The sequence below is a fragment of the Pollicipes pollicipes genome, unplaced genomic scaffold, assembly GCF_011947565.3.
Source record: "Pollicipes pollicipes isolate AB1234 unplaced genomic scaffold, Ppol_2.1 Scaffold_3087;HRSCAF=3621_pilon_pilon_pilon, whole genome shotgun sequence".
Classification (NCBI taxonomy): domain Eukaryota; kingdom Metazoa; phylum Arthropoda; class Thecostraca; order Pollicipedomorpha; family Pollicipedidae; genus Pollicipes; species Pollicipes pollicipes.
Genome location: NW_023596225.1, coordinates 43,643,975 through 43,662,764, shown reverse-complemented (window position 1 = coordinate 43,662,764; position 18,790 = coordinate 43,643,975).

Here is an 18,790-nt window from a genome sequence, read left to right as displayed (position 1 = left end):
TTCCCCCTCATAGGATGTCGTTTTAACCCAAAGTCGGCAATTCTATGACACCGGATTTAACAGCCGCATGCCAAAGATGATGTGGTTTGGGTGGTCGGCTTTTCGACCTGAATTATGCCAGAAGTTCGGAGATTATTTTAAGTATTGCTAAAGACTTCATCTATACGACACACTTCTAACATGAGTCTTCTTCGCGACATTACTTCTACATGACAAAACGTCTAACTCAACTTCTACGCGACATTACCTCTAACGCAGGAACTCGTCATGCATAAACTTTTATGCGACAAAGCCTTTGACACAAAAACTTCTACGTGACAAAACTTCTAATGCAAAAGGTCCTACGCAAAGTCACTTGTAATGCAAAAACTTGTGATGCATAAACTTTACGACACATAACTTCAAGTGCAAAATCTCCTGCGCGACATTTTTGCACGCTACAAAACTTCTAACGCAAAAACACTGTTCACAACATTACTTCTAACACAAGAACTTCTAAGGTATAAATTTCTACGCAACAACGAATCAAATTAACTAGCTCTGCGTATCATTTACAATGCAGAGACTTTTAACGCATAAGCTGCTGCGCGACACAATTTCTGACGCAAGAGCTGACGTGACGTTTTGTCACGTAGAAGTTAATGCGTTTTTTAAGATTGAATCTGAACCTCTTGCTTGGATGGACTTCTGGGACTGAAGCTCACGCAAAGCAGCGCTTGTTGTGTGGGCCCTAACCCTTACCATCCGATCGCGCAATTCCAGGTCAACGGTGAACTCTGGTGGCGAACGACTAACGCACCGCAATGCTCGGCACGGTCCGTCCTGGCTCCTGACGTCACCTGATCTTTCGTGCGGCCACTGACACCGGCCACAGGCCATACCCGCCGAGAACAAATAGCGAGCACCTGAAGCTACCCGATCCCACCCCGCTACGGAAGGGTAGGCCAGAAGACAGGTGCTCTAACCGACCGAACTACCGGGACGGACAAATGAATTTTTGAATGTCTCTCTCAAGCGTTAGAAGTTCCTGTATTAAAAGTAATCTTGTTAAAAAGCTTTTGCGTAGGAAGTTTTGAGTTGTGGAATAAGTGTCGCGCAGAGATTTTTGCATTGTAGGGTTTGTCTCGTGGATGTATATCTATAAGAATCTATTATATATATATATATATATATATATATATATATATATATTATATCCATTATAAACATTGGAAGCGCTGTGGCGTAGAAGAAATGTCGTGTAGAAGTCTTTGCGTTCGCAGTTTTGTCGCGTAGAAGCCTATGCGTTCGAAGTTCTTGCATCAGAAGAAGTGTTGCGTTTAAACATTTGCTTTAGAAACCTTGTCGTACAGAGATAACATCGTGAAAAAATGTTGTGTGAAAAGTTCTGCGGCGTTCATGAATTACAAGTTGTTACATGAGAAGTAATGTCGTGCAGAAGTCGTGCCGCGGAAGTCCCGACGTCAGCAATATTTGTGTTAGCAATATTCTACTCTATATGTCAGCAATATTCTACTCTAACACCATCACCATCGTCGAAGAGAGCTATAGCGGTCATTTCTGGGATGAAACCATGAGGCGCGCACATGAATTTCCGTGAAAATCCGTTTTTTCGCCTGCTTCTCAAACACCGGAACTGCGAAGGGGTGCACCGAAGCAAATAAAACGTTTCACCTTCCTTCCTCATTCATCCTAACCCAATGCGAGCCAAATTAATCTACGTAATTGGACCTTCATAACACATTGCTGCATGGTGTCTGTAAAACTGCTGGAACGGTTGTTTAAAGACATGAGACAGAGCTGTGAAAACAAACTTGCGTGTTTCGGAAAAAAACTCCGTGACACGTCTGCTGTGTGTACATCGGGTTTGTATGCATCCTCACCTTTGCGCTTTCTAAAACTTAGTTGATCCCTGAAAATCAATCTCAGGAGTCCAGGACTAGCATGAGGCTCCTAGGTAAATGTCCCCTGACCCATGCGACTGATATATTCTAACTCATGCTGAACGACTGTAAGTTAATTCCCGGGGTGTTCCTTACCACGATATTATTTGTTGACTTTTGCTGTGAGTTCCTTTCAAGTCTTTCTAAAACTATCTTACGCGCATTTCCCTTTTGTTTTCCTTTTTGCCTTTGCTTTTACCTCGTAGCTGGATGTGCCGCGAATTCACCACATGCTTTCTGGTGCTGAAGCAAGGTTTTTCTCTCACTCACTAATTTCACTCGCTAATCATTCGACATGCAGACCCATGGGTTCACCCAATCCGTGGGTTTCTCTGGAGCCGGGCCAGCGCCTCCCCGTCGCCATGTCGTGCCGGGCCGGGCCCAGACATGGCCGACGCGCCCGTCCTCGCGCCGCCGACGGTGACGGCCCTCGCCGCACATTCGCCGCACATTCGTCTCTATTTGTGTCGGCGCAGCACGCGCTAGGTAAGTGGATTTCTGACGGCTGGCGGCCGCTGTCACTCGAGCCGACGGTATGCGGCGCGGCTAACGAGGACCGCCCCGCGCGCCGAGAGACGCGGCCGACACCGACGTCGGCACGGGAGGAGGCACGGCTGACGTCAGCGGGGAGGAGGCGCGGCGGCGTCAGTGGGGGAGGAGGCACGGCTGACGTCAGTGGGGAGGAGGCGCTGACATCAGCGGGAGGGGAGGCACGGCTGACGCCCGTGGAGGAGGAGACGCTGACATCAGCGGGAGGGGAGGCACGGCTGACGCCAGTGGAGGAGGAGACGCTGACATCAGCGGGAGGGGAGCCACGGCTGACGTCAGTGGGGGAGGAGGCGCGGCTGACGTTAGCAGGAGAGAGAGGAGCAGGGTAGTCAGTGGGTAGAGGGTAGCGTTGTGACGGCACAGCTGACGTCAGCGGGATGGGGGTAGGGGGAACAGAACTGGCATCAGTGGGTAGAGGGCACATCACATTCATATAGCATTGTGACGGCACAGTTGATCTTAGCGGGGTGGGGGGTGGGGGAACTGAGCTGGCATCGGTGGGAAAGGGCACATCATATTCATGCAGCGCTATCAGTACAGTGAGATATGGCGCGTCCGAAATAAGCGGGAGGGAAGCCACTATTAACATTGTCAGCAGATGAGAGCTGTGTTTCTGACGTCAGAGGGGGAAAGTACCGGAGAGGCACGGCTGGCACTGACGGTCGGTTTCGACAAGCGACATGGCACGGTAACACAATGCGAGGGAGAGATTTCACCACCGGAATTGCGCAACGAGTTTAAGGATCCCGGCATTGACGGCCGATGTGAAGCAAAAGGGCAAATGTCCGCGTAACGCCATGGGCTAACGCGGTACTGTCATAAAGATGAGGTGGCTGTCTCCACTGCTCCCTGATTTTATCATTTCTGGAACCTTGCCAGAAGACCAGAGCCAAATCCGCGACGTAAAGATTAGGGTTGGGGAGCTGGGCAATCACGCCTATTCCCCGTGGACGTCGTGGCTGAAACGCACACCCCTTTATTACCACGTCACTCATCGAGGCAGGCCATGGCCTTGGATTGGTCTACGTGTGCCAATGCCTAGGCATGACTCATTTAACAGCAAGCGTGGGAAGCTTCGGTGGGCCGGCAAAATCCGTGGGACCCAACAAAGCCTATGATCAGCTGCGCAGAAAGGCCTTGACCAGCAGTGTCCGACATCTGGCAAGCACAACAAAACAGAACATTGGGTCGCGATCTACTGTAAGACAGCTGTGGGCATTGGTGTCACCATGCATTGTCACGCCAGCTATAGTTTGCCCTGGTCATCCTCGGCAGTTCTTATTAGCCATTTTCACGCTAGCGTTATTAGACAATCACTTTAATAGTTACAAGATCGGGAGTACACGAAAACTAGGAAACAGAAGCGCAGCCCTCGGCTGAACGTTACCAGGTCCATCAAAATAGCCGGCAGATTATGCTCCAGAAGCAGTTTTTTTCACGTATTTTTTGTCGATTCGCGTATGCGGACCTAATGATTTGGTCTCAGGAGGCACAAGCCAGAAGTAATGACAGAAAGGTATGCGATGACGGAACAAAAACGTCCAGTAGCAGCATCTACTGGCTGTTTTAATAGGCCTGGCGACTAGCGATAGGCTTTGCTCCCGTATGACGTGATTTTCATGTGTGCCATATTTGACCCACTTCTTGCGGAACGGCAACTTTCATTTTCCAATTTGTCATCACCTATCGAACATTCCCTTACTTCAGCGCAGGAGTCATGGTCTCAAAAGATGTCCAAAAAAGGTTATTTTTGTGAGACATGCTGCTGAATCGTATTTTTGCAAGATGGCAGCGAAATATACATTGAAGGGCGAAAGCCGGCATTGAAGGGGCCCAATTCAGCACGGGGGGCGGGGGCAGTGGCCTCATAGAATAATGCAAATTATACGTTTATTTCTTGCTATGCAATGCCGCAAGGTTGGTGTCCAAATTGTCCAGGGATCAAGGACTTTCCCCCCTTTTGCCAAAGGGCGTATGCCGGATGCCTCAATGTGTGAGCGCAACCCAGCGGTTGGGTATTGGAAGGCCCATGATGACGTACCGCAGGACCGCATAATTTCCAGGATGACGATAGTGTAACATCATACCACGTTTACATTTCTTGTCACGTTCTCAACTCGATTTTTATTGTTTTTTTTTATTTCATTTTGTCGCCAACAAAGCAGCGCTCCCCTCACAGGCGAGGGTTTTTGAATACAATGCAATAGATAGCACGCATTCGTCTGATCATAATTAGAGGATAACGTCTAAAAGCTAACTGAAGATGATGCAGAGTTTAAACATACGTGACCAATTTTACTCTAACCGTGCCAAAGTTGCTACGAACGCCTCTTATCTGCAGTCTGTGCTGCCAGCGGTTGGATATTGAGACGGAGCAGAAGGTTGTAAGAAAGAGAAGCTGCTTGCCTAGAGAATGTGTCAGTAACCAGAAGCTGGTGCGTGCTGCACTCGATCCACCCGCCATGTGTGGGATTTGGCCGCCCCCCGTACATATATTTTGATATTTTAATATTTAGCCCCCGCAATATTTTAAAGCTGTTCACACGTTAGCAAAATGCGCAGCCATTACAGCGCCTCGGTTAGATTTTGGCCAGCTGATGCCGACGTGGAAGGACCGGCCAAGGAGACAAAGTGCTCGACTCTCACTCACAATGTCAGAGACATGCGCAGCAAATTATGTTCATTTTATCCGCATGTATATTGGCACACACATATAAATCTGATAAGGGGACACGTGTTACGATACCTCCTTTGAATACGTCCCTGCTCCTGCTTATCCTGGCCGTCCACTCTCATATTTACTGTCACAGTTATTCTCTTCTGGTGTCAGAAGTTAACAGCACAGCTTACAAAACCCTCAATAGGTGGCCGCCGTTGCCGCGCCGGCCCGCCAAGCCAGGGAGATTTAGCCCAATCACGGCAGGAGAGGGCGTACCAGGCGTACCGGCCGGCTGCGCGGACCGCGTGCGCGCGGGCCGACGGCCGCCACTGCCGCCGCTGCGGCGTTCAGTCTGGATCGCTCGGTGGCCGGGTGTAGTTGTGTGCGTGGCGCCCGCTCGGTTAGTGTGTAGGTGCTTTGTTGGTAGTAGGTAGTCTGCAGCATGGAGAATCAAGATTCGATCGGGTCGCCGTCCGAGCTGCCAAACGACCCCGGGTGAGTCAGCGGCCGGCGGCGGCGACGTCGGAGCGCTGCCAGGCGCGGGGGCGGCGCGCGCGGGCCCACCCGGCCAAGCCAGGCGCAAATCCTGTAAACAAAGGCCGGCGGCGGAGCGGCATCGGCCGGTGCTCAGGCGCTGACGCGGCGCCGCGCCGGCCGCCCGCCCCCGCACCCGCCGCCTGTGTTGCGATGGTGCGCGCCTGCGGACGGCGACAGGCCGGCAGCGGGCTGGACGCGGCGCCCGGCCGGCCGGCTCGTGCCTGGACGCGCCACCGGGAAGGTCGCTCGCCGGGCATTGTTCCGGCGCCGTCTCACTGCTGGCCGGAGCCGACACTGGCTCGCTGGCGGCCGCGGTCATGCGGCAGGCAACTGTTTACACGATTATCGGCACGCTGAGGGCTCTGATTACGCGGTCATGCCTCCGCTTTTGTTTATTTAAGTAGGTTTCTTGATGTCTCAACTGCACATAAGACGTCATAGACACGCGTGTATTTTTTAAAATTCCAGACCATGTGACGTTTTCACGTCAAGTCCCGCGCCCATAACTGTAACACTGCACATGGCGCCAGACACTCACGTGCCTGCACGCTGACATCGGTTGCATACCTGCCTAATCTGTGACGATTATCTTGGGCCTGCGTCCGCTATCAGCTGGCGCCTCGTGTCTTTAGGCGATTGTGGGCCACACTGACGGGGCTTGTTTTCGTTGCAGGAAAATGTTCATCGGCGGGCTTAGCTGGCAGACTACTCCCGGTAAGTTACGTGGGACGCTGATCCGCGGTGACATTGGCTGGCGACAGGCTTTGCCGTGAATCTGGATGTCCGGAGATGTGTGAGGAGGGCCACAGTCGTGCTCGCGAGCCTTGCGCCCACGCAATGTTTATCTGACATCTCGGGGGGGTTACCGGACATGTCCCTGACGTTTCACTGGCGACGACGACCACCCGTGGACGCTGCAGGCAGGTGCTCGCCGTCCCGCGGTCGTGATGAGCGGCGCGTGCCGGTGACCCTGGGCCGCGACCGGCACCGGGCCGCTCCGCGGTTGGGGCGGACGGGGGTGCCGTCGGCTGTCCCCGACGGGCGGTGATCCTCCGCCTCTGACCGTATATGGTGCGATCGTACCCAGCGTTACCGCCGACCAGAGCGCTCACCTTTCGACGTAAGGTCAAGAGAAACTGGCTTCAAGTGTCGCCCGGCGCTAGAGCTCACTTTATCGGCGCCGGGCGCGGGGAAATCGGCCCTGTCGCTGGCGCGCCCAGAAACGCCGACGACACCCCCGCCTCTGGGCATAATTTCCGACCTGCAAAGAGCTTGTCGGGGCCTTACCGGCGCACGAGCGGTGACTAACCGACGGTTACGAGCAGAGCGCCGGGGCGCTGGCATGCTCTCCGACGGCGTCCCACCCCCGCTCCTGCGGGCCACGTCATGCAGCCCAGCCCTGATGCTCAGGGTGTACTACTCAGCCCTGCCTCAGCGCCCTACGTCTTCCCCTTTGTCTCGTCCATTCTCCCCCGCTTATGCCGGCCTGCTCCCCTCTTCCCCGCTCTATCCGCCTGTGCCCACTTGGTCTTCAGCTGTTCCCACTGCTGGAGCCTGTTCTCGCCTCTCCGTGGCCGGCCCTCGAGTCTCGCCCGGCCCGGCGCCGGTCCGGCGGCCCCTCTCGCACCCCACACGCGCCCCGGTGGTGCCGGCGGCGTTTGTCGCCTATTACGGCGGCCGGCAGCTGTGCGCGCGGCACGGCCGTCGCCGCCTGGCCGCGTATCGACGCGACGCCACCTGGCGCCGTCGCTCAGCTACCGGGCGACGGCGGCGACGACGCCACCATCAATCAGCGTCGAATAAAACGGCGGCCATCGGCGGGCGACGTCTCTGCGGCCGCCGGGCGTCGGGCCGCGGATCGGTCGGGTCGGGTCCACGTGAGCCAGCTCCCACCGCGGCCGGCCCGCCGGCCCCGGGACGGCCGGCGGCGGCGGTTCTTACGCGTTCGTGGCCGTGGAGGGTGGGGACTTCACACGCCCGTAAAGTGAGCGCATTCCGATGTTGATGATTTCGGGCTGCACCCTGTCGGGAACCTTCAACCGCTTAATTGGCTAATTGTAGGCCAATTGCAGCGTGTTACTTTGGTGGCTGACTTGAGCCGCCAGCGGACGGGCGGGAGGTTCCCAGGATACGAGCATGGCTTCACCCGAACGGACCTGGTGTCGTCCCGGGACCTGTGTTCAATTCCGTGACCTCTTCAGTGGCCTGGGTGCAGTCTAGGAACCTCTCCTGGGTCTGAGTCCGATCCTGGAACCCCTCCGAGATCTTAGTCCGATCCTGGAACCTCTCCCGGGTCTAAATCCGATCCTAGAACCTCTCCGCGGCCTGAGCCAGGTCCTGGAGCCGCCCCCGGGCCTGAGCCCGGTCCCGGCTCCTCTCCGGGGCCTGGACCAAGTCCCGGAGCCTCCCTCGGGCCTGAGCCCGGTCCCGAACCCTCTCCGGGGCCTGAGCGCGGTCCCGACTCCTCTCCGGGGCCTGAGCGCGGTCCCGGACCTTCTCCCGGGCGTGAGCCCGGTCCCGGACCTTCTCCCGGGCCTGAGCCCGGTCCCGGCTCCTCTCTGGGGCCCGAGCCCGGTCACGGACCTTCTCCCGGGCCTGAGCGCGGTTCCAGCTCCTCTCTCGAGTCTGAGTCGGCTCCCAGGACCTCTCATGTGTCACCCGGCCGGCGCCGTGGCCCCCGCGCGGCTCGGAACCCGGCCCCAGCGGTGCGGCCCGCCGCCAGCCGTGCCGCAGGCGGCGGCCGGCCGGCCCGGATGCCGCGGCCGCTCCCTTTGTCCGGCGCGTTATACCTGACGTCCGGCGAGGCTGCCGCGCTACAGGGGGGAGACGGTCGGCCGCCGGACCCGGCCTGGCCGCGGCCGCCGGCTGTCTCTCTCTCTCAGGGGTGTGTGTGTGGCTACCTCGAAAGTGCGGCGTACAGCGCTCCGACTGTCCGACTCTTTGCGAGGCCTCGCAACCCAGCGACCGGCCAGTCAGCCTTGGGTGCCGGGACGTGGGTTTAGTCTATGGAAATGCTCCTCTTGCAGGGACGGTTTGACCTCGTGGTGTTCACTAGGCCATTTAGCGGAGCTGCACCCCAGCTTTCGTTGGGGGACTGAGGGTCCTGGCGTGCGATAGGATCCGGTATAAGCTCCAACCACTCCAAGGAATGGGGCCGACTGTCCACCAGCTGTGGACATGTTGTGGACTGTGTTGGGAGATGGCGGGCCGGGGGGCTCTTGTGCCCTCTGCCAGATGGGCTGAGAATGCGTGTGTATGTCCCGTTGCGGGACTTAGCTCGCGCGCTACATGGAAGCTTGTGCTGGGTTGTAATGATGTATTCTACGGGCAGATGTATGTGCGGTGCGTATGTACCGTTGACGACGCGTTGTGTGCCGGCGTGAATCCGTCAACGCGTGCGTCTGTGTGCTTTCGTCCACGTGTGAGCGCAAGCATGTGTATTTGTGTGCTCGCGGCGGCCGCTGCCGTGTGTCTGAGTGCGTCCACCCACCCGTGTCGGAGCGTCAGTGCATCTGTGCATGCGGCGCTCGTCTGCGCTGACGGCGCGTCGCTGTGGCTGGCGCGGCGGGCCGGCGCTGACGTCACCGTCCTCCGTCCGCGGCCGGCGGCGGGGCGTGGCGCTGACCGGCGAGGTGGCCGCCGCTGACGCCGGGCCGACAGCCGGCAGGACTTTGCGCCGGTGGCCTTGGGTGCTGTCGGGCCGGCCGCTGGCTATCGCGCTGGGTGGGCCGGCCGACAGCGTGGTCCGGTGACCGCCACAGAGTCAGACCCGGACGGTGCTGGTCCGCCTGCTCTCCTGCGAAGCGGCTCGGCGCGCTCTCCCACGCCGGGGCCAAACGAGCGGGGAGGGGGGCGGGAGGGGTGGGCGATGACGGGGCGACCTCTGGGCAACGCCACGTGGCCGCCATGTGAACGGCGCGCCGCCACTGGGCTCAGAGCGCGCGGACGAGCACGCGGCGACCACTGGGCTCAGAGCGCGGTGAATGCCGGGGCGGGGGGATGCCGGCTCCCTCCGCCCGGATGCCGCTCCAGGCGAGCGCCGTGAGAACCTTGGCGGGGAGGGGTCGTCTGCTCTTGTTCATGCTCTTGTCACCGCCCGCGGTGAGCGGCTTGAGGGCCGCGCGCGGCGAGGGGTCCGCCGGTCCCTTCTCCGGTCCGGTGGCCGACCCCGGCGGGCGCTGTGAGAGCGGCGGCCGCGGAGGGTCCGCTCCCGCTCCCGCTCCCTCTCCCCTCGTCCCGGTTACAGTCCTCGTCGAGCACCAGGGGGTGCGGCCGACCGCGCAGCTGCCCTGGAAGGGTGACCGCGCGCCTATGGGGCATGATGCCGGCTGGCGGCGGCGCCAGCTGCTCGGGACAGAGGCGCTGGCGCTCCCGCTGGCAGCGCCCGTGCAGCGTCCGAAGGCCCTCACAGGGAGCGGGAGGCACCGCTGGAGACCGCGCTGGGCTGCCACCGGGCCGGGCTGTGCGCTGATCCTGGGCGCCCAGCGCTCGCTCTGTGACTTCCGTCGACCGTTGTTGCTGTCCACTGACTTCGCTTGTCAGACGTTAGCTTAGCTAGCTCGGCAGCTCAGCGTTAGCCATCCGCTGCGTCATTTCCACGTCGCACTGTAACGTGCGACGAAAGCGACGCACGAGAGTCCGCCGGCCTCAAACCCGAGAGCACGCGCGCCGAACACGGCCGCGTCGGAGGCGGCGGCGTCGCGCTCGCGCCGAGACAGACACGGTCCGCCTGCCGGTGCACGTGACAGCCGCGCTCGACCGAGCCCAGCTGCCGCCCTGACCCGGCGGCCGAGACGTGGTGACATCAGGCCGGCAGCTGTCGCTGGCTTCGCGCCGTCGCCGCCGTCCCAGTGTTACACAAACAAACGATGCGAGCGGCGCCGGCCGTCAGCATAGGTGAGCAGCGGCCGGCCGACTACCAGATGTGCGGTGCGCCTCGGTCGCTGCCTGGCGAGTGCGCTCTGGGCGGCGCTGGGACGGAGGCTGTGCGGTCTGGCGGAGACCACGGGCGCTCTGGTGGAGAACATGGGCTGTGCGACAAAGACCACACCCTGTGTGAATGAAAACATGGCCTGTGTGTCTGAGACCGCAGGCTGTGTGACGGAGAACATGGGCTGCGTGACAGACCACGGGGCTGTGTGACGGAGAACATGGCTGTGTGACGGAGAACATGGGCTGCGTGACTGAGACCCACCGGCTGTGTGACGGAGAACACGGGCTGCGTGACGGAGAACATGGGCTGTGTGACTGACACCATAGGCTGTGGTGACGGAGAACACGGGCTGTGTGACGGAGAACATGGGCTGCGTGACTGACACCACAGGCTGTGTGACGAGAAACACGGGCTGCGTGACGGAGAACATGGGCTGCGGTGACTGACACCACAGGCTGTGTGACGGAGAACACGGGCTGTGTGACGGAGAACATGGGCTGCGTGACTGATACCACGGGCTGTGTGACGGAGAACATGGGCCGCGTGACGGGGACCGTAGACTGCGATGTACACGACGCGGTGATATTACAGCAGGCTGGTTTGTGTGCCAGTGACGAGGGTTTTGTGGTGAAGGCAGGGGGCCATTGTTGTCTGGCGATGACGTTGCAAGCAGGACGAAGACAGGGCTTGTACAAAGGAACAAACAAAGCCCGCTTTATTGCGTAGCTGAGTGTCGCGAACCCTGGCGGAGCGCGGAGGCGGAGCGCAGAGACCGGAGAACTCCGCGCCTTAGCGTCCCTCGCAGCGGCAGGGCCGACTCTCGGCCGTCGAGAGCGGCCGGGCGCCCTCTGCGGCGCCGGCCGGTTCGGCCACGTGAACCGTCCAGTGCGCGGGCCCAGCACGTGCCACGTGGTTCGTTTGTCCGGGCTACCCCTTCCCCCTAACCCCCTCCCCCCGCCGCCGAGCCCGTCCCCCCTGTCTGCCGGGTCGGCTTTCCGGCGGTCCCGCCCTCCAACGCAGGGAGGGGAGGGTCAAACCGATCTCGCGGGGATTCCGCCGCGCCGTCCCGCGCCGGCCGGCGCGACGCCGCGGGCGCCAGTCAGCTGACTGCCGCTCCAGTCAGCTGACCGGCGGTGGTGGTCCACTGGGCGGCGCGCCGCGGCGGGCCGCAGCCCGCCCGCCGCTCCGGCCACTAGCCGGGGAGGAGCCGACGGCGGCAGGCTCGCCTGGGCACGGCCAGGATAGATGGTAGGTCGTGCGGTTGCTGCTCCGACCCCGACCCAATCACGGAGGTTCACCGCCGCTGACTCCGGCTCCGACCCGATCGCTGGGGGTCACCGCTGTCGGCTCCGGCTCCGACCCGATCACGGGGGGTCACCGCTGTCGGCTCCGGCTCCGACCCGATCACGGGGGTTCACCGCCGCTGGCTCCGGCTCCGACCCGATCGCTGGGGGTCGCCGCCGCCGGCTCCGACTGTGACCCGATCACGGGGGGGGGGGGGGGTCACCGCCGCTGGCTGCGAGAGCACCGGACCGTGTGCGTCAGCTGATGACGCCGGCGCACGGCCGCTGCGCCGCCGGCCGACCAGAACTGCACGTTACGGCCGGCGCTACGCCGATACGGCGCGACCGGCGCCGACCAATTCCACTCATTGCGACTGCGATTGCTCAGAATGCTCAGAGCGGAGCGCGGGTCATGGGCGCTGCGCAACGCTATTACGTAAGGCGGGCCGCCTTAACCGGGGCAGGCGGGGGCCGGTGCCGCCCCTGCTCGCTTTCGTCTCAGGCGGCGTTCGTGAGCGGGCCATGGCTGCTCGTAATGGGGGCCTCGCGTGTACAGCGGGGTCTCGTTTTTTGCCGGCGTGCGAGCGTCCAAGACGGCCGCCTGTGTCCGCCCGTTAGGCGCCGACGCCGATTGCCCTCATGCTGCTCCGGCTAGAGTCCTGTGTGTGCCGATGCAGCGGACACTTTCCCTTTGTTGCCATTGAGTGGGATGTGGTTGGGGATGGGGGATTCACGAACTTTCCCAGGCCGCTGCAGGGCCGAAGGTGAGACCGTATTGCGCCAGCGCGACGACCGGTGCGGCGCACCCCCGCGCGTCGAGCCGGCCACCGCGCTGTGCTCACTCAGCTGACGCCGCCACCCCGCTGTGCCCTTCACCGCACACAGTGGGCGCGGCGGGACCGGCCGGCGCCCCAGGGCACGTGCTGTTACGCGCCGACCGCAGCAAACAGGCCGATAATTTCCCGCCGTTCCCACCGCTTGACCGCATGACCAGCGGCAAGGCCGCGCGGGCTCTCAACGCCGCTCGTGCGTGGACGGGACCGAGACCGCGTCATAGCTCCACGTGGACGGGGGCTGAGGCCTCGTCACAGCTCCACGTGGACGGGACCGAGACCACGTCATAGCTCCACGTGGACGGGGCTGAGGCCTCGCCCACAGCTCCACGTGGACGGAACCGAGACCGGCGTCATAGCTCCCACGTGGACGGGACCGAGGACCGCGTCACAGCTCCACGTGGACAGGGCTGAGACCGCGTCACAGCCTCCACATGGACGCGGACTGAGACCGCGCCATAGCCACACGTGGATGGAGCCCAAGTCCGTATCACAACAGCGCCTGACCGTACTCGACGCGACTTTGGTCGGCAGATACGCGATAACTCACGGACGCGCGGCGGTCGTCCGCACATAGGCGTTGATCGCAGTCTGTTGCGGGCCTCGGCCAGACCAGCAGCCGCTCCCCGGGTCCCGGCCGCTGCCGTGGGCCAGACTGGAGGCCGCTTCCCGGGTGCCGGCCGCCGCCGGCCAGACCAGCAGCCGCTCCCCAGGTCCCGTGGGCCAGACCAGCGGCCGCTCCCCAGGTCCCGTGGGCCAGACCAGCGGCCGCTCCCCAGGTCCCGTGGGCCAGACCAGCGGCCGCTCCCCAGGTCCGGGCCGCGCCGGCCGAGCGCTCATGGTTCACGGCAGATTTTCGGTGGCCCAGCCGGCCGACGCTGCGAAGCAGGCGTGTTTAGCGGCGGCCAGGTGCGGGTGATGTAAGCGCGCCGCGCGGCGTGCGCGCCCGGCGAACTGGCGCGTGAATCCCCGCCGTGACGTCAGAGGCGACGGAGCCAGATGGCTCGGCTGCCAGGCCGGCCGCGGCGCCGTCACAGCCGCGCCGCTGTTTGTCCAGGACTCGATCAAGGCCGTGACGAGCCGAGCCGGCCGCCCGACGAGCGGGCAGCGTTCTCACGTTGGAGCGTGTTTTTTCACACCTGGCGCCGGACAGTGATTAGTGGAGCAGTTTACCCATTACCCAACGGCCTCACTTTGCTCGGATGTAACTGGTTCGACGGGGTGCAGCTGTCTGAGGCCGCTTGTCGGCGGTGACCAGATGTGTTTGCCCTGGACCTGAACCAAGGGACGAACCTTACCGTGAGGCTCTGATTCAGAAAGCCATAACTTTCAGCGGGTCGTTCATGACCCGAAACTCGACATGCCTGTAACTCCCAAGTGAATTTACCTTCTCCGAAGGTATTTATCGTGACGTACCTTTCACTGACCCTGCTCGGGAGGACGCGGATCAGGAGTGAGCGGCTCCTGACATTTCATCTCGGCCAGCCCGGGCTGGCAGCCGGGCGAGCTAAGCAGCGGTGGCCGGCGGCGGGGGTGCCGCGCCGTCGCCGCCACCACCGGCCGCTTCCCAGCCGCGCGTCACCAGCTCGCACCCTCTCCCCGCGTCGGCCGCCGCTCGCCGGGCGCGGCGTGCGTGCCGGCGCCTTCCGGGCGGGGCGGCGCGGCGGGCTCGATTTATGCGCGGTGCCGTGATGGCGCTCCCGGGGCGCTGCGCGCAGCACGTCCCTGCCGTGCCGGCGCGGCAACACGACACCGGCCAATCGCCGGCCGGCGGCGCGCCGCCATTGTGCGGCGGCCCGCCCCCGCCGCGATCGGCGGCTGGCCCTGCGCCGCTGTCCGCTCCCGGAAGTCGGGCGCCGCCCCGCCCCCCCCCCCCCCCGCCCCCGCCCGCGGGGCTGCCAGCCTCGCCATGTTATCGGGGGCGATGATTACGTCGGTGCGTCTGCACTCGTTTGTCGAATCTCGCGGTTGTGCCGCGTACGTTTGCGGCGGTTGTGCGGCGCGAGGGCGGGTTTTGAGGTGTCCGTTTTCTGTTCGGTAGTTTCCTCTGCGCCGTTCGAGACCCATCCATTTGAGGACGTCGTCAAGCGATTCGATTGCTGTTCAGGAATGCTGCCTTTACCCGTCTCCCTTCGGTGGAACGCCGCAGCACCCCCGTCCGGCGCTGGAATGCCACAACACACTCACCCTCTTTTGGAATGCCGCTCCATACGCTCCAGAACTCTCCAACTCCCAAAGCAGCTCGGCGCTCTCACGCCAATGCTGACGTCACTGGGGACGAATCTCACGCCAATGCTGACGTCACTGGGGACGAATCTCACGCCAATGCTGACGTCACTGGGGACGAATCTCACGCCAATGCTGACGTCACTGGGGACGAATCTCAGCACCACGACATAACCATGGCTTCCACGGAAGCAGGCACCGCCCGGCTCCAAACCAGGACTAGAAGCCACCAAGCCGTAGCTGCCGCGCCACTTCAGTATGTAGGTCCGATCAGCTGCACCAGGCGCCGTCTCTTGGCGTGGACCACGGCACCATCCCGTCTCCGAGAGTTATCAGCGCACACGCACCACCGCACCACGGCACCACGGCAGCACGGCACCACGGCACCACGGTACTCCGAGGCCTGCACCACCCCAACCAGCTCATCACTCTCTACTCCGGCCCGACTCCGGTCCGGTCGCACCAGTTCGCGTCTCCGTGCCTGAGCCTCCGCATCTCCCGCGGCTTTCAAAGATGCTCGCGGCACCTCTCCACCTCTTCGCCACCTCGCTACGGCACCTAATTATGTCCCCACCCCCTTCACCACTCCACACCAAACCCGAGCCTCACCAGCAATCGCTTCGGCAGCCTCTCGCACGCCGCCAGGCAGTCCGCCGAGCCGGCCCTTGACGCCAGCATCTCCCTCCTCGGATCGCGGGTATCCCGCGGTCCGCGGCCCGCGGCCCGGTGTGCAGGCGCGGTTCGGCCTGAGCGGGCGCGGCGCGGCGCGTCGCGGCCGTACAGGACCCCGCGTCAGAGATACGACTCGCCGCGGCGCACTATGCGCGTTTATCCATGCGTTTATTTGTTGGGCGGCCGGCATTAATTCCAGCGAAGAGGCGCTCGCGCGCGCGCGACTTGTTTTCATCGGGCGGTAATAGCCTTGACAATGCGCCGCGGCCGGGCCGGCGCGGCGGCGATGGTATCGCCGCCGCCGTTACACGATTGTGATGACGTGTGACGCTATCCAGCCGCATCTGAAGCGCGCGCCGGCGCCGGCGTCACGCCATGCGCACTTCGTCACGTGACAGGCGCGGGTGTCACGTGACGCTGGCGCGCGACAAAGCCGGCGCGTCTCGCGCGCCGCCGCCGGAGCTGGAAATAAATGGAGCGCCAGATGGCGGGGCCCGCGCCCCCCCCCCCCCTACCGCTGCCCCTCCCCCCGGCCGGCCGGGATATAGGGCTGAGCGTCCACGTGCTCAGCAGCTGCCGCCGCCGGCCGCACTCCATCATTGTCCCGCCTGACGGCGCCGGATTACCGCGCCCGGCACGTCGCACTTCGTCTCTGCTGCGCGGCTGCACGCCGCATTTCGTCGCTGCCTCGCCACTTCACGCGGCAGGGCGCGCTGAAGCCAGACGCAACAGGCGTATAATAAGCTGGGCATGCGCAGGACTTCGACGCGAACTTCTGACGTCATGCGCTATGGCTTGGAAGGATATCGCCATTTCATTGGCTGCTCCTGCTCGGATCCGTGGCCAGCCGCGAGCCTTCTGGACCACGGCGCCGGCTTCTCGCTCGGCTGGAGCCATACGGACCGCTTGTCCTGCAGCTGACAGTCTGCCAGCTGCACGGAGCAACCGGCCGTCAAATCAACAACTTCGGCCAATAACAATGCACGGGAGACGCAAGCTGAGATTGGCGGGGTTCGTAGACGCGGCGATATGCCCGAATAGCTGCCCTGGGCGAACGGGAGCTGGGGCCCGTCTCCGATCTGCCCCGTTGGCGAGTGTTTGTGACCTGAGCGGCTTGGGACCCTGGCGGGGAAGCCGCTCAGGAACAGCCCGACCCGGAGGGACGGCCGTGGACCCTGAGGGACGGCCTGACCCCGACCCTGTGAGGCAGCCTGTCGACCCTGAGGGACGGCCCGGCTATGAGAGACGGCCTGGTCTAACGCTGAGGGACGGCCTGTCGACCCTGAGGGACGGCCCGGCCATGAGTGACGGCCTGGAGGGGACATCAGTCCTCAGGGACCACAGGCCGTCCCTCAGCATTAAACCAGGCCGTCACTCATGGCCGGGCCGTCCCTCAGGGTTGACAGACCGTCGGCCTGTCGACGGGCTTGGTCTAACAGGCTTGTCGATAGGCTTGGTCTAACGCTGAGGGACGGCCTGTCGACCCTGAGGGATGGGCGGAAGGCGACCCACAGCCGTCGTCGCCATTGAGGGCGCGCCGCCGCCGGCTCTCTTTGTGAGTCGGCTTTTTGTCTCGGCACCAGCGCCAACCTGATCGCCGCGGTCTGGAAAAATACAAATAACGGCCGATTTCCCGCGCACAAAAGGCGGCCGCGGCGCCTATTGACCGCGCCGGTCCGGGTCCGACCTCTGCCATCCCCGCTTCTCGCGTAAACCTGTTCCTCATGCGCGATTTACAAGCAGAAATGCGCCGGCGAAGGCTGGGTCTTTGTGCAGGCGGGGCCGGTGTCCTGTGTTCTCCGGAGCTGCCGGCGGGGTGCCGGCCTATTCAGGATCGAGTGCCCCGTCCCGTCCCGGGGCGTCCCGGGACCGGGCAGCTCTGGGAACTGGTTCGGCAGGCCCGGTCGGGTCCCGGCCCGTCAGCCGGCCGGCCGGCCCCCTGTACGCTCGCCGGTCCTGAGCGGTGCCATCTTCGGCACGAGTAAAGCCGGTGCTGCAGATTGTCCTTGTTTTTCGGTTAGTCATGCTGTCAGTTTGCATGTTGGGGACAAAATGGTCAATATTTTATTTGACATATGCTGGGTATATGGCCAATATTCCAATTGACATATGCCTTGGCTATTTGCCACCCGCATAGGCGTCGTTTTTTAATGGTGTTATGGCGCCGTCCGGTGCAACTTGGCATTGATCTGATCGCACTGATCTGTGATTAATCATCATCGATTATCATTTGTCATCCACTTCAAGGAGGATCTGTGGCACATTCCAGGTTTCATTTAGGAATTTTTAACAGTTTTCCCACGACGAGAACTCGGTTCTTCGCTGGCATTATCAGGTGGCCATGAAGATAGTTTATCCAGGGACGGCGGCGACATGATGGGAAGAACGGGGTCGTGAGCGTCGATGAATGATGATACCACTTTTATTTTTTGTGCGATAGCCTTTTGACTGACAGCCGCAAAAAAGGTCATGCAGAAATCTGTTCGACCTCGGGGCGGGCTCGTTTCTTTTGGTATCGCCGTGACCCATACTTCCGTGCTGCTTTCTGCTGCAGATGAGAAAATGAAGCCTTAGTTCCTGCTTAGGTTGAGACACTTCCTTCAAAAGGAGCTGGTCTTGATTGCGTTACGTCGCTTTTGTTTGAGGTTTGAAAAACAGTGGGCACATTTTGCGACTTTCTGGGTATTTTTCAGCTCTAATTAGTGCGGCGGCGATGGCGCTGATGCTATTATCAGTTGACGAGCTCGTCTTTTGAAGTGCGCCTCCTTTTGTCTATCCTAACGACATGCTGACTCGTAAAAAGTTCGTATAACGCTCCGCCTGAGTCGCGTGCCTACTCACCCCGTCCTCCGCCTTGCACTTGGTGCGTATCTATTCGAGGCAGGCTCCCGTTGTCACAGTCATTGCCGTTGGCGCCCGCCCTCCGCCGATGCATGACATCGGGGGAGGGGGAGGGGGAGAGCTTGGGCCGGGAAGGTGGAGCAGTCAGCTTTTCTGAGCCAAGACGACCTGTCCCAGCCGTTCGTCATGCATCCGGCAGGCACGACACTCGTGCAAATTTATACCCCGTCCGCTCCTGCCAGGCCGCTGGTCTTCAAAGCGCACGCCCGACAAAAGCAATCCGTTTCGCCTTTGAGTTATATTCATCGTTCCAC